At 46.1% G+C, this 17,973-nt stretch overlaps 1 long non-coding RNA gene across 1 annotated transcript in view; it reads right to left on the reverse strand.

Moving 5' to 3' along the window:
• The window catches only part of LOC139822363 (uncharacterized), a 93,593-nt gene that overhangs the window by 34,458 nt on the left and 41,162 nt on the right, over window positions 1-17,973 (reverse strand). The window contains exon 4 of the long non-coding RNA XR_011734496.1: window positions 17,027-17,056. This is a non-coding gene — a long non-coding RNA (uncharacterized lncRNA). The remainder of the gene's footprint in view (window positions 1-17,026; window positions 17,057-17,973) is intronic.

Genomic DNA, 17,973 nt, shown 5'->3' on the forward strand with positions numbered 1-17,973 from the left:
ATTAATGGCGTTGAATCGCGATTCAGTCGGGCGCGCGATATTATGTACGCATCTCGCACGAGTAGACTATACTCGCGGTGCATTTTTATATAACAGCGTTATAACTATTTTATGTAACGCTCACTCCCGGCAGTGCGTAGCCGTTACAGCGGCTTACAACACACAAGGTAACGCGCGCAAGCGGCTATCTTATAATGAATTACACACGTCGTAACCGTGTAGTCATATGCTCGCGCGGTAATCAACGATTATCTCGCTGACACTATTTCGCGCAATATCCTCGTAACACGCCGGGAAATTATTACTATCGGAGCGCGGATCAATTAAACGTCTCAAGCATATCAAGGAAAAAAATGTCGGAATAAAGGGGAGCAGATAATGAATCAGCGTTAAACGTCGCGTCGTCGCGGTCCGCAAAAGTAAGCGACAAAAAAATCCTTCTCTTTTTAATCTATAGCTATAGCGCAACCGGTCGCGCGGGTACCGTTAGCGGAGCCATTACGACAAGGTGAAATGACACCGCGCTGCCTCGCGAGACGCTAAAAGGGAAATGTCATTGGCGATCTTATCTCGCCGTGCCTGCTCCCGTCTAATCCGCCGTTTCACCTTCGACACTGCCTTCGCATTTAATGCCGCGGTACAATCGATCACGGGTGATTTACGTTCGCGTCTCGCAGGAACGAGATGAAGGCGCGAAACTCTAGTGAGGAATTGATTGGAACACCGCCAAGCAACGCGGGATATCGTTATCGTTCCGTCTCGTACATGCATATATTGACATAATCGGGACGATCGGAATGTAAATCCCAACTCGTAGAAACGCTCAATTTAAGAAACCTCCATTTAAGAAAACCGCGATTGCGATTATTTCTGCCGGCAGCGCCGAAAATAAAAGTAACGCCCGTTAGATACCGACTATTGTCGTTTCGTTCGCGACGCGACACCGGGATCGTTGGGGTCGCCGCCGATCGATTTTCGGGCCACCTGTCATGTAAGTAAGGCGATCGGCAGAACGGGAGTCTAATCGTCTAATCCTCGGCTCTCGTGGGCCAATGTCGCGACCGCTGCATGCCGCCTCACGTCGCGCGTTACATAACAGCGATTATACAAGAATCGCATGCCGTGCGGCCGCGCCGTGGCTGCCGGATCAGGGCCAGCGACGCGCGTTATTACGTAGCGAATAAATATATAATTGGGCTTGGCCGCATCATCTCTCGCGGATAGGCTCCGAAGAACCAAGGCTGGGTCCATGACATAGAATCTCGCTTGCGGTGTTCTTGCGAATTGCGCCGCAGCGCACCGGTGGTATTAGCGCGATATTATAACGTCATTACGAAATCACACAATCTTCTGCCCCTCTGTAAATTTTCCGCGCTCTTCCCCTCTCTCCTAAAAAGTTCCGTTTGTTACATCGACGGGGCAGAACACACGGATTCTCCGTAATAACGTTTTAAAGAGATACGTCGCGAAAAACGGTCGCATGTAATCAATTGTGAATGAAACGACGAACAATGGATGCGCCTAACGATGAACGCAACGTTCGGCGGCAAACTGCCGAGCTGTTATTTAATCGCGCGCGAAAGTTTCATTAGCATTTCAACTACGCCAAGCGTAGAATCCAATTCCGTGACGCAAGACTTAATTAGAAATGGAAGAAGCTCCCCTGGAAGCCGAGGAGCGCGGAGGAGCGGACTTCTCTCGCTGCGCAAAATAACGTTCGTGTACCCCAACGTTGCAAAAACAACGATAAGCGAGGCTGCAGAAATAATAAGTTGAACGAACGGCCGTCGTCAGGGGTTTCGTGTCTTCGTGTGTTATTCTGGAAACAGGAAAACAGCACGTTTTCGCGCTGCTGAAGAACACGTCCAGCTGCGGCGCGTCGTAAGTTGTTAAAACGGAACAGAAATTTTCACGTAATCGCAAGTATTCGGAAACCTTCGAGATATCTCTCTCCGTCAACAAGACCTTGCTCGTATAACTACGCGCGGTAAAAACAGCTCTTTGCAAACAAGATTGAGAACGCGCGTAACGAGAGACCAATATCAACCTGTGCGCGAACATCATATAAATCACGTATGATATATGAGATATAACTAATCCGATTGCACGATCGTCTCTAATTAAACGTCAGCGGAGACTCGCGCGCAAGTTGCTCGACGCTCGACTTCCCTATAAAGCAATGCCGGAATCAAATAGAAAAAGACTCCTTATCCTCCTCTCGCGAGGAGCGCGGCGCGTTGTCTGAATTGTCTCATTGCGATGACCAAAACGTTTCTCTCGCATGGCATTCGATTAAATTGCTTAAAGGTCACCGCAAATCAAACGCCGCTTTTTTAATGCACGCGCATTGATCGACATTGAAAAGACTACATAAAACGTAACATTTTAAGAAAGAGCAAATATAAAATCTCGACTGTAAAAATTCTAGATTTAAAAAATGGTACTCTTGTTGTCGTGATAAGCGACAAGTTAAATTCGCAATTTCTCTTTAGGCAAGTCTGCGGTTTCTCGATCTAGATTCCGCGTAAATACGATGATGACACATTTTTTTCCGGCATTGGAAACGTTATAAAACGTCGGTATATATATAAAACTATGGTTATCACGATCACAATAACGGCGTTACGATCGCCGTTCTTAAAAGCGTCACGCATTCGTCGGGAAGCATCGGGCGTTTTTATCTGCAATTGCGCTTGTAAAAGCGACGCGCAGTGTCGCTTATCGTCCGCCAGAATCTACCAAAGATTGACCGGTTATCGCTGCGTCACAACGAGGAAAAAGCGTGACCGCGCGCGCGTTCAACGATCTTTTTTTTATTTTCGTCGAGGTAACGCCGAGGTGACTAGATCTGACAAACACGCGTCTGGTACGCCCAGATAAAAAGTATTACCCTGACGCAATCGCGCGTGTCCCGATAATAATACTCAGATTCTCGCAGAGAGGGAGAGAGAGAAAACTCGCGCGTTATACATTGTATCTGACGGCCGCCGAAATCCCGGCGCTGAAAATTGCGAGACGTGCAGTCAAGCACGGATCGATGCGTTAAAACGCGATCGCTTCCAAGGCGAACCGGGCCGACTTCTCGTGCTGCCGACGCGTTTATTTGTTCTCGATCTACGAAACGAGAAATAAAGCTGGAACCCCGAGGCTGCGCCTGACCGATTATTTCGATAGCGCTGTCAGTATACGGAGATTTAGGTATCTTTTTACTCCCAAACCGAAAAAAGCTTCTCTTAAATTCATGTTAAACGCATGCTCTCGAAAGACATGTACTTACAACGTTTTCTACAGTTTTGGAAAAGCAGTCAATGTTTTTCTTAAGGTGATTGGGCCATGTACCATATGAGTCAATATAAGGCCTAAAATTTATTTTAAGAAAAACCATTTTTATGGATATATTCTAGACACTTGTATAATTACTGATTTTATAATGTAACTTTTCATTCGATTACGTATCAATTTATCTACTGATAAATGTAAACAGTTCAAGATTTGACTTCAGTTGACATTCGTACAAGAGAAATGTCGCGACATTGCATCTCTTCGCTGTAGGCAGCTATCATGCCAGTGCCATGTGTTTGAGTGAGGTTATGTATTGTGTTTATGTTGAAAAATAATGGAAGGTAACAAACAATTTCGATAACGGGAGATTTGCTTGCAAAAGAATAGTGCTGTGGAAAGAAAACACTACACGGCGCGGCGTTGCCACATGTCCACGTCGCGTACAGCTGATCGAAAGGCCGACAAGAAACGCGACGATTCATCAACTTTTGATTGAATTTTTGGCCTTATTACACGTCAACGTCGTTTTGTCTTATACTTAACAAGTGCTAGAAGAATCAAATAATGTTATTTTCAGTTTTTTGAACTTGTTTCTTTACAGACAGTGAGTGAACTTCTCGAAAAATGTATGTTTCCGGTACAATTTCCCATAAAACCTATGTTAAAAATGCCAACTTTGAGATTTAATATCTCAAAAACTAGACGTCAGATCTTCTCAAAATTGCAAATTTAAGCGTATTTAGGTCTTTTTTATAACATATATTTAATTCGGATTTTTTTCTTTGACATGCTCTGATGGCCCAATCACCTTAAATATAACTCACGATATTTAAAAATAAGCTGTGTTGGATTTTTTTTTATTTATTTATGTATAAACGAGATTTAAAGAAAATTCCTTTAGTACACGTGTAATTATAATTACGACATCAGCAAAAGACGCAGAATACGATGCTGAAAAAAAGAATATGAGAACAACTTTACAAGTTACAGTAAAGAAAAGATAAGGTCAAACGAAGATATTTTTAAGATATACGAATATTACTCGAATATACCCAGGTGCTTCGAGCGATACTCGCGCCCGCAGGCAGGTAATACATACACACGTCTGGATACCTGTCTATCACCCGAGATCGTTAATTAGCTCCGGGACTTAATATCCGCGTAAAAACTTCCCGAGTACTCCTTAGCTTGTTTACGCGAACGGAGAAAGCGTCTCGAATGGTAGCGTTACACCTCACGATGGATTCTACGCGAAACAACATGCATGCGTTACATTGTTTTATTGCATATTATTTTCCAAGCGGAACCTGGATACCTCGGTACCTGCTAATTATCTTGTAATAAAGTGGGTACCCGGATATCCAGGTAATACCTAAGATAATATCCTATAAATACCCGGATATTTTTAAATATCTGCATATAACCTGCACATGCTCGAATATTGATCGCACTAATTTTGTATTCGCAATTAATTAATAATAACCAGTGATAATAATTAACAAATAATTTTCGCCTTCTTCCAATGACGTTAATTTAACGAAAGGTAAATTGTATCTATCAATTCTATCAATTTGATATTGCAGCAACAGTTCAATGTAGTAAATGCTATCCGTGTTTCAATTAATTTTCTTACTTTGTTTAAGTATTCTAGGGAGGACTAATAAAATTGTATAAAATTATATAATGCAATTCAGAGCGCAGTGATTTCTTATCATCAGTTGAAACGCAGTTAGAGAGGCAGTATCATCGAAAGCCAGACATTTCCGTCGTTCGAGAGAAACACGTCTCCGTCAGAACCGTTCTAGAGCATAAGAAAACACAACGAATGACGAATTCTCCTAATATCGGCCCCGATTACATCGATCAGCTGCCGTTTCCTCCGCCTTTTCTCACTATCTCTCGTCTGCGACGGTCGGTCGATCGGGCGTGATTTAACTTAACGACAATGCACTTTGTTCGTGGACAACAAAGAAGACCAACGAGGCCTGCGAGAGCGAACGAGGCCGTGGAATGATCTCGGGGAGAAAGAAAGAGAGAGAAAAAAGAGAAAGAGAAAACGCGACGCCGGATGGCGCGAGAGAAAGAGAGAGACTCGCGCGAGGCGACGAGAGGAGTGGGCTTCCACGCGATGGGCAAAAGGGAAGGCGTGAGGGAGGGAGGGGTCGCTCGGCAGGGCCTTGGGCAGGCTGTCCTTGACTCAGCACAGTTACCCCGGACCGAAGTGTGACGTCATTCTGCATAACTCGCCTAATTGCATCGTTGCTGCTGCTGCGCTGCACCGACCCGCTCCCCTACTCCGCCGGCCCGTTCCCCGCTCCGGCCCGGCCGTACTCCCCCCAGCCTCACCGTGAGATGCCACAAGGTGCTCCCCCGTGCCCCGCCGACCAGGCTATAGCGAGCGAAACTCGCGATAGCTCTAACTGGGGCCCACCACGAAAGAGCGCGACCGCGTCGTCGTCGTGGGTGTGCGCTGCACTTCTTTTTTCTGGAGTGCGCATTTAGGCGCGACACGATAAATGATAAATTCGTGATTGGGCCCGCGAATAAGAGAGACTACTGTGTCTATTGTAGCTCCACAAATTAAAATCCCAATTTTTTATAGAAATTATTATATAAATTGTTATTTTTTATTTACGGAAAAAATATAAAATATACTTATTATCTTAACTGTAATTTTGTAACTCATTGTATCTAGTGTTTATCATTTTAAAATATTATATTTTAATACATTTACTAATTATCCGAGTAAAAACGATACAGCTTCGACGTCAAAGTTGGTTTCGACTTCCTGCGTCGCGTCGCGAGTACTCAAGCACAGTTTGCGCGTGGCGTCACGATTTCGTATTCATATTCGTTAGCATGTATCGCACCTGACCGCTTCGTTCGAAACGACGGCGCCGAATAATTTATTCCGGGAGCGTATCCGGTCCGGGCGGGCGGTTTTGCGATACGGTTGCCTCGCGAGCGAGCGAGCGAGCGAGCGCGCGCGCGCGCGCGAGTCGGTCGCACGAGTCAACGACATCATTAAGCGACTCGTGTGCAACGTAGAGGACGGCCGTGGCAATGCGCGCCAATCGAGCGAAATACTTTCTCCCGACCCGCGCGTTCCCCCTTATCGCTCGCCTAACTGCGACGTCAAAAACGTGCGCGAGGTAATCAGCGAGTCGCCGCCGTTCGACGTTTCCATCTCGGGGATAAGTACATTCGCATGTCCCGACACGTTCGCGAAGTCGCCGTAGGCGAAGCTATCCGCGAAAATGACGATTGGCAAACGGAACTCCCGTCGCGTCGACAGAGACATTTCGATGGACGTGCTGGACAAATCGGATTTGGATTCGGATTCGGAAGAAGAAGAGAGAAAGCGACTTAAGATTACAAATTTTTTTGAAGAATTATCCTTCAATGAATCTCGTTTCCCTCGTCAGGAGGATTAAAAAATTAGGAAAGGATCAGCCGAGAAGGCTGGCTAAATGCGCGGCTGGCTTTCCTTGGCTCGAAATATTTTACAGCCGCCGCCGCCGCCGCCTCCACCACCACCTCTTCCTCCACCTCCGCCCCCCTCTCTCTCATCATCTCTCGCGAAAACGCGACCCTGAGATCGTGCCCCTACCCCGGCGCCGCCGCGCCGCTGCCGCTTGGGAAAAAGACGACGGTGGAGGCGCGAGGTGGATCGTTACGACCCTGAATTGATCCGTATAGCACGGCCGCGTCGTCGTCTCGCGGCCAGCTGAGAGAGAGACCAGAAAGAAAGGAGTCATCGACTCGCGTTTGACTTGGCCTTCGACTATTACCGCCGCGGCCAACTGCAGCCAGGCCTTTCTGCAACGGCCACGTAGATAAACAAAGTGTCCGACGGGCCACGGGGTCCGTTCCTGGTTCCCCCCCCCCCTCTCGTGCTTCTGCTCCACGCCGCGTGCAAATATAGCGCGATCGTCGATCGCACGGTTCGCCTTCGACCGGCCGATGATTCGCGGAGATCCGGATTATTGTATTGCCGCGCTCTCGTCACCGCGATAACGCTCCCGTTGGCGATCGTTACACAATTCGTTCCAATCGCCCTTCCCCTCCGTCCTCACCGCCCCGCGCGAATTTGCGAAACGAGAGAACCGACGAGGTTTATCTTTGTCTATTTGAGCTTCCCCACGAGCGCTATCGTACTCTTTGTTTGTCGCCGCGATACAAGGGCGTTTGACGCGAGTCGTTACGCGCGTTTACTAAACACGTCTCGCGGGATAACCCCGCGGATCAAGAAAATACTTTTCTTTCCGCTCGTTAATTACGTGCGCTTCGCAGCTTAATGATTCGCGGGTCCTCGATTGGTTCCGTGTTTCCTTGCGTTGGGGTACCTCAAACGCGCCGCGAAAGATCGGGAAATTATGAAAATTATGCCCGAGGAGAAGTTCGACAGGTGTGGAATGATAACGCGAGAAATACACAGCCGTCGTTATTGCGCGCGCGCTCGCGCGCGCAATCGAAACTGACGTCACTGTCGCGAATGGAAATACAATTATCTCTTATTGCATCTCCTTTTCGAGGACGACCGTCATGCCGCATCGCACGTTGGGCTCGATTCCCGATCGAGCCTGTATTTGTGGAAAAAAAATGAAAGAAAAAAATGCTCAAGGACGGAAAGCGAGATAGAATCATCGGAGCTGTTAAGTGCGAAGTACAACATTGATCGGCAACAACACTGATCGAAACAATCTGCATTGCCAATATAGCCGCAATTATGGCTAACAATAATCTATTACAGGAATCACATGTGTCATGGATTAAGAAAAGAGGCCAGAAATTTATATAACTGACAAGTCAACAGCGCGACTTACGTACGTGCTTCAGCTATTGCTGATCGAATGAATTCACTCTGAATTATTCGCCGAACACACGAATTGTTTTCAGTCATTGCCTGCAAGAACGGAAGTCATCGACCTGCTTAAAAATATATTGTCGTTCCTCGCGACGCACGAGTGACGCGCGATCGACGCAATTTGTTATGAATGATTCGGAATTTAACGACTTATTGACATTCGTCGCACAAATCGTGGCCGGCTTGAACACGTCAGAACGCCGTGAATTTAACGGGCGTAGAAAGTCTAATTAGCCGATCGCGAATTTAAATCGCGGCCATTAAAGTCAATAAACAATGAGACTCATGTATAACTTTTCACCGCAAGCGCACCTCGATAATTTATCAGCTGTCACATTTCTCGGCGGAACCGCGAAACGTCATTATCATATCAATTATTCCGTTTTTCTTCATTAAACATATATACTCGAGAGCAATTTAATCAATTAACGAGCGGATACATCGCGAATCTTTTCTTTCTCTCTTCGCGGCGATTATACAAAAGTGTGATAACGATCCCAGCCTTTTAATGCATTTAATTATTTAAACGATAGCGCAAAATATTTAATACGACATGTTTCCGAATCTCCTCTTTCGCTTGTCTTTACTTTGTAACGCTGGATTTGTACAGCAGACGTGAAGATAGACAGGATGTGCAGGGAAATTTGCGTGTACATAATTAACGTAATTCGCGAGACGCTTTTATACACGAGTAAAAATGTATGTAATTACGATTGGCACAATGCAATGGTGAATTTGACGAAAATAATTTGTACAAGTTGACCCGAATATAAAATTAATCGTTACTTAAATACGACTCGTAACACACGTATTAAATGATAGAAATTTCCTGTTCGCATATTTAACGAATGCAAAGAATAAATATCGGCTTTTAATAAAAAAAAGTCGTTAATCACGTTTTTATCGAGAGAATTAATTTGAATTACTCGTGATCAATGTAGTCTATTATTTTTAATAGTACATACATTTACTGCTTATCTACTTGCTAATTTATTGTGGAAAGAAAAAGAGAAAAATCATACCGGCGTAAAATGTAAGAAATCTAATAATAAGCTGCAAAACTGGGTTAATAAATCAATCAAGAAACCTCTGTTCAATGATTTGTATAACGGATCTGTCTCTTTTCTACGAAAATACTCGTATATACTTATATATTTATTTGTATAATATTCTATAAATTTATATATATGTATTTATATATAATCTGTATATCTATTTATGTATTTATTTATAATGAGCTAAAAAATTTCAAATTTCTAAAATCCTTAGATCTATATATTATTCATAATGCCTCGCATTTTATTAATTGTGTTATTTATCATCAACAATTAACTCTTGCTGGCCGTAACAAGATCTATCATATTCTACAAATACCGCTGCTGAAATTTTAGGCACACAGTGTTCTTTTTCTTATTTGCAATACATTAATAATCTAATTATTAAAGTCCATATATAATTATCTAATAATTAATCAATCCATGTTTCCCGTTCTCCTCTCGTTAAAACGTTAACCGCTGATCATGAAACTAATTTTGTAAGTAAAACAAAGAAAAAGAAACGCAGCGGCATTGCAGTCTGAGAGCAGGCGCCCAAGAAAGGGTTAACGAGTGGTAGTTACACACCAATTCACGTCATCGGTCGGCCGCGTGAATTTTCTTACGAAGGCGCGCGCGTGACGGGCGAAACGAGCTGCTGTCCGCCCCGTGGATTTGCGAACGCCGAAGAAAGAATTCTTCGGATTCGCAAGGATCCGGATTTAGTTCTCTTTCTCCCTCGCCGGGGAGAGGAGAGGAGAGTTATACCCGCGCCAAAGCCGGGTATGGGCAAGGTGCGGGAGAGAGTTCGAGCGAGCGCGCGCGCGCGCTCCGCCTGCAGATGCAGACGTACAAGCGAGCGCGAGCGAGCTTTATTGGGAGCGTCTGGATGCAGTTTGGCCGTCCGTGACTACGAGACTCCGAAGGTCCCCGGAACGTTGACCATTCGGCTCTCTTAAAGGACTCTGCCTGCCAAGGTCACCTATTGAGTCTCCGTGTCCACCTCTTCCCCGCGTCTCCCCGCTGTCGTCCACCTTCCTTCTCGCGTTCCCATCCCGCGTGCTCGGATCTTGTCGAAAACGCGCGCGCGTGCGATTCTCGCTCGCGCCCCGATCGCCGCGAGATCGTTTGATTTACACGAATCTACGCGCGCGCAACAGCCGGGATTATTTATGGCTCTCCGAAACACGCCGGAGCGAAATCGTTCGCCGCGTTTAGCGAGCGGAATCCGACACGCAAAACGGCCATTGTGTTTCGATCTCGCGTGCATGACTCCGGGCGCATTGGAAATAAACGATGCGCGTACATTCGAGCCGCCACCGCGGTGGCGTGACTGACCCGATCGTGCTCTTCGTAAAGCTCACCCGAGAACATCGATCTCCCGGTCCAAATAAACGCGACGATCGGCGCGATGCGTTCCGCGACGCGCATTGATCACGACGACGGGTGTCTTCGCGGCGTCTTTCGCGGAGAGATGAAGTCATTAATCTTCCCCGCGTATATACCTATATACACGGCGGCTCGGCTCGGCTCGGGATCGAGGTGCTTCAGGCGCATTTTACGGTTTACCGGCCGCGAAATAAAGCGCAGGGGAAGAAGCGCGCCGCTAATGTCAAATAAGCGCGAGAATTAACGGCTCCCCTCCTGTACGATCGCTCGAGTAATACGACTTCTTTCGCATTAGTCGACACTTAACAATTCCGACTGTTCGAAGAGATCCGGTATTACGGACGGGATTACATCGCGCACGCTTTATCGCTCATATCCTCGACGGAGGAATGACCAGATCGCGAGCATCGAGTTACTCCGCGGCTCACTATTTTTCCAAATGTATCCTGAGAAAATTCAAGTAACGCAATTCGATTTTAAAATACGCTTTAAATTATTATACATAATAAAAAATATTAAGAACGAAAATATCTCAAAACTTCAAAATAATTCCAAGAAACGTTTAAAATCAGTTTAAATTCCACGTTTGTCGTAACAGTTGCAGATTGGACGCGATTTATTTATTAAATGCCATATTAATTATTTAATATGTTTAAATAATAAAACAGATAACAAAAACGCGAATAATTATAAACAACGGTATATAACAAAAACACGAAATGAGCTTTTAATCGCGCAGCGAGGGCGGGGTGAATTTCGGGTATTGATCCACGGCGAGCCGTGCTACGCGTTTAGATGCGCTTGCTGGCCCCGAGGAAAGAACGAGGATAAAGACGCACGTGGATAAGTGAACGGGCAAACATCCCGTGACGCAACAGCAAACATATGACTATATCCGCAACGAACTCGAGCGCGATGCAAGTGCAGCTCGCCGCGGCCGTTATCACGCACGGCGAGCACGCGCGTGCGTGTGCGCTCGCGCGCGAACGCATATGCGAAACGCGCGAGGAGAGGTCGATGACTGAACTCGCGTTGCACATTGAAATTTCGGGAAAAATGTCTGAACGGCCGGAAATGACTGTGCGGTCGACTGTTGCGGCCCCGTAGAAGCAAAGAGTCGAGTTTATAGTTGCGCTACGGACCGGCGCGCGGCGGGGCAACGGACCGCCGATTGGCATTTAAATGTTGCTGTTGGAAACGTCGCGAAACGAAAGGCAGCGGAGGAAGCATAAAGAAGGCCCGGTTTAAAAATATGAACTTTAGACAACCGCGCGCGAGCGCGGACCCCGCCGCGGCCGCTTCCGGCGCAGCGGCGCGGGCGGTCGTTTATAATCTCGCGAGTGCTAAACGCTAACTCTCATAAAAAAAAACATAGCACTATCGCACGAATTACTTCTTATAACTTGCGTACCCGACAGAGGAGTTTTTCTTATACAATGTACCAATTTGCGATCGACAAATTATTCCTCGTACGCGCCTGATTTGAATGATTAAACGCTTAAGACAATTTATCGTAATTTTATGCGCCGTGCGCAACGCGAGCTCGCACGTTTTTCCGAGCACTTTTTTCCTACCGCGAGTAATGCGAGAAAATAGCATATGATAAAAAATATCGCTAAATGTTTTGCAAGCGTGTAAGATGTGTTTACCGCCGAGACGGGGGAGAGGGAAGAAAAAAAAGGAAAATCCGAAAGCGAGAGCGAACGACGCGATAGTGACATGATCGACCGATTACAGATGTAGTAAGTCTTGATGTCACTTTGAATAAAAACAGATAAAAAGGGAGGCGCGATAAGATCGCGCGCTGTGACGAGGTTTATTAATTGCAATCGCGAAATAAATCATGGCAGATTGCGCGCGACGGGCGTTGCAAAACTCTCGCGCGTAAGTACGCGACACCGAGCGTTGAACGACCGATGTTCGATACAGAAAGCACAAAGACGCAAAAAGCGGTAAAAACGGCGGAGAAAACAAACAAAAAGTGCGATAAAACGCCGCGTCGTCATCACATCGCCGCATGAATCGGTCGTTGAACGTCGATCGAGATTTATTCTTAAAGCTTATGCATGCGCATATTAAATAACGTAAACATGCACGACGAGAGCGTCGAAAAACACGTTTTGTCGTCACGCCCCAATTAGCCGCCGTGGCACAATTTAATCGGATTTCATTCAAACAACATTAATTTGGCGAATTATCGCGCGCAAACAGGAGTAACCGGCATGTTACTTTAAATGTAACGATGACGTTCGTCGATCGCAACGCGCTCCTTCTGTCTCTCTACCCTCTCTCTTTCTCCCATTCATTCCCGTCGGCGGAGGATCCATCATCGGAGCGCGAATTGGATTTTTCTCGTCCACGTGCTCATCTCGTTTACGCCAGAGAGACGCGGGCCGCGAATTTTTCTTGCGACGACGACGCCAGTAGTCGACGGTGCTCGTGATATTTTCAGTTTTGACGGAGCTAAGAACGCGGGCGCCTCGTGAATTTCGGCCTTCGGCCGAAAGACGTCTGCTCTCCGCGGCGCGGCGGTGCATTTGGGCTGCGCCGCGCTCCCGGTTCAACGAGGGTCATTCCTGAGTCATAGACCGGACGCCCCGGGCCAATGCGCTCTATCCTCCCTCTCCCTCTCTTTCTCTTTCTCTCTCCTTCGCCATAGGCTTCGCCTGCCTTCCAGAAATTTCGATGACGAATTCCCGACCGCGAGATACTGCTCCACGCTGCCCTTCGGAAGATATGAACTTGTCTAGTTTGGGAATGCATCCGGAAAAAATGCAATATAGGGATAGAAGAATTGCGACGTCGTTATGAGATTAGGAAAAAACCGCTAGTTTAATTCATGGCACAGCGATTGAAGCTAATTGAATGAGCTTGATGAGAATAATTGCATATAAACATGGTAATTTTTAAACAAAAAATTTTATTTTTATTTTACTAGTTCTTCATTAAAATTGTTTCCGATTTTTGTCATCTTGTATTTTTCTTTGATCATTTTCTTAAAATTACTGTGAGATTTTTAACTCCAATTCCGTTTTTTACGTTAATTGAGGCTCACTCCAACTTTTGCTTATCTATACCAACACACGAAATACCGAGTTTTATTCGCCGGTTACTTCTCTGTGTTACTCGCAGTTCGAGAGGGATCATAATTCGGGAATATAAATCCGACTCCGTGCGACGCGGGCCGAAGCCCGCGGAGAGAGAGTTCGAATAATCGTTCTATTTTAAGGCCGGATTACACGGGAAACGTGAGTCGGCGACCTGTGCGGAGGCCTCATCCCCGGTCACATTGCTGCAACGTGACGGAATCCCCTATTTCGACTACATCTAACCAGCGTCATTGTTCATCGAACGATGCGCCCCCTCCCCCCTCCCCCTCCTCCCGCGACAGGACTAAATATATAATACTTGATGCGCGAGCACGAATCTTCAAAACAGATATCGGCGCCGAAAGAAAAATGTTTATCCGAGATATACGCGCCACGTGAGCGCATGTTAGTTCGGCCGCGCCGGTGCAACGCTCGGCGAGTGACGCACGTACGAGATTTTGGGAGATTTTCGGGGACCTCGGGAAACGTGGGATTCTTGTAATAAATTCCTTGCCGCCCTCGGTTCCGAACGCGAAATGATGCCGGGAGCCTTCTTTTGGTTACGTTTCGAAACAGTCGCGATTACGGAAATTAATGGATATCTATTTCACAGTCCAAGTGCAACGCTAAAGTGCAACTACAATTAGCAAAGTCATGCAGAGAAGCGCGATACTAAAATTAAAGTAAAACCATTACGTCTTAAGTGCAGAATGCTATAAATTGTGTCGTCGTTTATATTTCAGGTAAAGCGAAAAAACAGATCACGGCGGGGCGAGGTCCGCAAGTGTTACAGAAGGGAGAGAAGTCGGGAGGAAGGGTTTTTTCGCACTTTTCCAAATGATCGTGACTAAAGGTCCGTCGCGAAACGCGAAACAAAAGATCGAGAGACGTGCAACCGCGGGAACACGCGCGCGGACGGTCGTAGATTTGCTCAACCCCCTCCCCCTTCCCCTGTTCTTCACCCTTTCCTCCAGTTTCACACGCATTCCATCCGACCATTCGTTTCCCCTCCGTGCGCGTAACCTTCAACCGTGTATACAGGGTGTCTCTGATCAAGCGCAGTATCAGTGGCAGATGCGACCGGGGCCGAAAGTCTAAACATCGTCATCTGGATTCTTACAAAGTTTACGAAGGTTTATACAAAATTCGTGGAACACAGAGAACGGCATTCGATGAGAACGGCATCCCGCAAGCACATTCGCGAATGCATTTGCAATAATTTACGGTACGTTAAGTCAAACTGTGAGTCGCTATTTTTATACGCAGGTTTCAAATCGACTAACGAGTTAAAATTAATTTGAGGCTTCAATATTATATAAATATAATATGAAAATTATATATTATTAATATTATTATTACATTTATTATTACCCATAATTATAAAGTAATACATACTGCTTGATTATTATTACAGTAGAGCACATTACGTGTTTATTGATCATTACACTGTTAATTATTAGCATATATTTTCTTATTACCGTAATGTACCATTAGTCCGCGCACGCGCGCGTATTACCACCTCGATTCGCAATATTCGACTCGAATTCACCCTCAATGAACGTCTTCCGTTGTTTCAGGGTTCACTCGCGTTCATCTTCTTTTCACCATTAAACTTCCAGTTTTAAATTTCGACAACGCGAAGAAAACCAGCGGCGCTCTACCTACCCCTCGGGTCCCTCCCTCCCCCGCAAAAATAGGTCAAGATCCGCCACGATGGCGCGTCCTCGGAGGACTCGGGATGCCGTGAAAGGGGCGGTGAAGGGAGAGGAGAAAGGGAGCGACACGGCGGAGCCAGATAGAGGGGCGCAGAGAGAGAGAGAGAGAGAGAGGGAGAGAGAGAGAGAGAAAGAGAGAGTTGCATGCTGCACCGAGCCACCAGGCGATACGACGTGGAGGGAGTGCAACGAGCAGAGGTGGGGTGTTCGGATGAAGGGGGCAGCGAAGGGTGAGAAGGGGGCTGGCGGCAGCGGCAGCGGCGGTGGCGGTGGCGGCGGCGGCGGCGGCGCGACGGCAACCGCCGTTCTGCCTTGAACCTCGCACGGTGCATTGCCCGTCGCTCAAGGGCGTCCGTTGTCGCCTCCCCTTCGTCGCCCCGCCATGCCGCCCCACAAACCCCCCCATCGACGGCGGCGCGCGAGCGCTCGATGGAGGCGCGCCACGCCACGCCGCGCCTCGCCTGCTCTGCTGACTGCTCGTCGTCGTCGTCGTCGCTCGATTCGGGGACGATATGATTTCCTAGGGTATCGACTCTCTCTTAACATTTTCGGGATGTCTTTCGTGATATTTTGAGACGAACACGGAGAGACTCGGGGTGAGTTGTACGTTGACGCAGGTTCGAACAGTAAATCGAATTTTTTCGTCACTAACATCGACGTCTCATTTCCGCGTGACAGAAATTGCATTGCGAGTGAAATGATTCTCGAGATAAATAAATTTATTCGTTAAATTTTCCAGAAACAATTTTTAAACGTATTAATTTTTTCCAGAAAAATTGTAATATTATTTTACGACGAGAGAATTTATCTGAAACTTTTAAAAAGTCAAACTGATTTACTTATTCTAATTATAATTATTAATAATTTAATATTATATAATAATAATGAAAAAAATTAGAAGAAACCTTTTGAACGACTTCCTGTTTTCTATTTGTGTCAAAAGCTTTTCTTCATCTCGCAGTACGCACGTAACAGTGCCCCGTGATTGTAATAATTGCATCATGATTATCAGATGATTTCTTAATCAATCATGTTTTCACATCGACATATTGACGTAAAAGAATCTTATTTACGTCTTTATTTAATAATGGAAGGTCACTGGTGACGACTTACATTATTCAAGGAGCATGCGGTACCTAACAACGAAAGGGTTGCAGCAAAGCAAGCACGTGTGCACGCCACACGTTAAAATCAAGGTCGGCTTAAGTTGCACCAGGACTATTAATAGTTCCAATGTTCGTTGCTTTCGAACAGCGAGCAGATGTTTCGGTGGGTTAATCGAGTTTCGGTATTCCGACCGTCGTCGCGAGCCTTATAGGCCCGCTTCGAGCGAGAGATCGCGACTGCACTCGACCGCTCATTCAAGGGCAACAACGTTCTCGTTGCTGAACGGAAAAAGAGAGAAAGAGAGCGACTTTCGCGCTTCGCGCGAATATTGTTGCGCCACAGAATATCGCATAGCGGATGCACAGTTTGGCATCAGCCGCACATCCAGTTTGATTAATTAATGCGACGAGGCAATCATCCTGGTATTTTAACTCACAGGCGGAGAGATGTTTCCAAACACAGAGCGCGAAACAGACGAGCACGTGCACTTTTAGCTCCGCTATATGCATATTCATTCGCGCGTGATGCATCATAAAGACTCACCGGAGCTTTTATCGGCAATTCTCTCTGCAACTGTAAATACAGAAAATAAATGTATTTAAAATAACAGCCAGAGTAAAAGACTCGCAACTTACGTATATATAATTCAAAAAACAATCAACATATGTATAACAAAAATTAACTTAATATAACAGTAAATGTGTATCGTGTAATATATTAATAAGTATCAAATTAAACGCTAATAAGAATTAAATAGCTGCAAAAGACGTTCGAGGAAAATTAAACTTCATCGAAGCTTCCGTTAACGAATAGATTAATCGGATGCGAACGCGGCCGGCTGTTTCCCGTTAGGAAGAACAGCGTAAAGGCGGACGATTCGATCGGGAGAATCGTAAAGCGACGACGAGGTGCAACGCGCGTCGTCGCAAGTCGCAACGACAGGTACGGCAGGGTTATCGATTAAGACCGCATCCCGCCTCGGCTCGGCGCGAGTGACAGGCATAAAGGCGGCACATACACCTGATATATTACAGACCGGCGTGAAATCGAGTGATTCACCGACGGCTACGACATTACGTACTCCCTGGCCGGGGAGCGTGTGCAATGTCGCACTGTATTTTCCCATGACAGCCGACAACGGATGACACGAAAGCCTAGAAACTGGTTACATCACTTGCGGCATGTCCGACGCGACGCGACTACTCTCGCCGGAGATTCACGTGCCGGTTTCTCTCGCGTTATCGCATTTAAACGTGCAAATCGATAACACGCGAACGTCCGCGTGTCCCGAATGCATGATCCGACCGTTTACTCGTGTCGAGACGTCACGCGTTTCTGATAATAAATCGAGTTTAAATTTATTACCATTAGTAATTAACTTATTATAATACGAAATTATATCTTTCATCTTTTATACATCGGACACTTAAATTCGGACAAATTCTGTTAATTTCGAGAATTCTATTTCGCTCGAGTTTGATCGTTGGGTG

Source organism: Temnothorax longispinosus, chromosome 11 (genome assembly GCF_030848805.1).
Source record: "Temnothorax longispinosus isolate EJ_2023e chromosome 11, Tlon_JGU_v1, whole genome shotgun sequence".
NCBI lineage: Eukaryota > Metazoa > Arthropoda > Insecta > Hymenoptera > Formicidae > Temnothorax > Temnothorax longispinosus.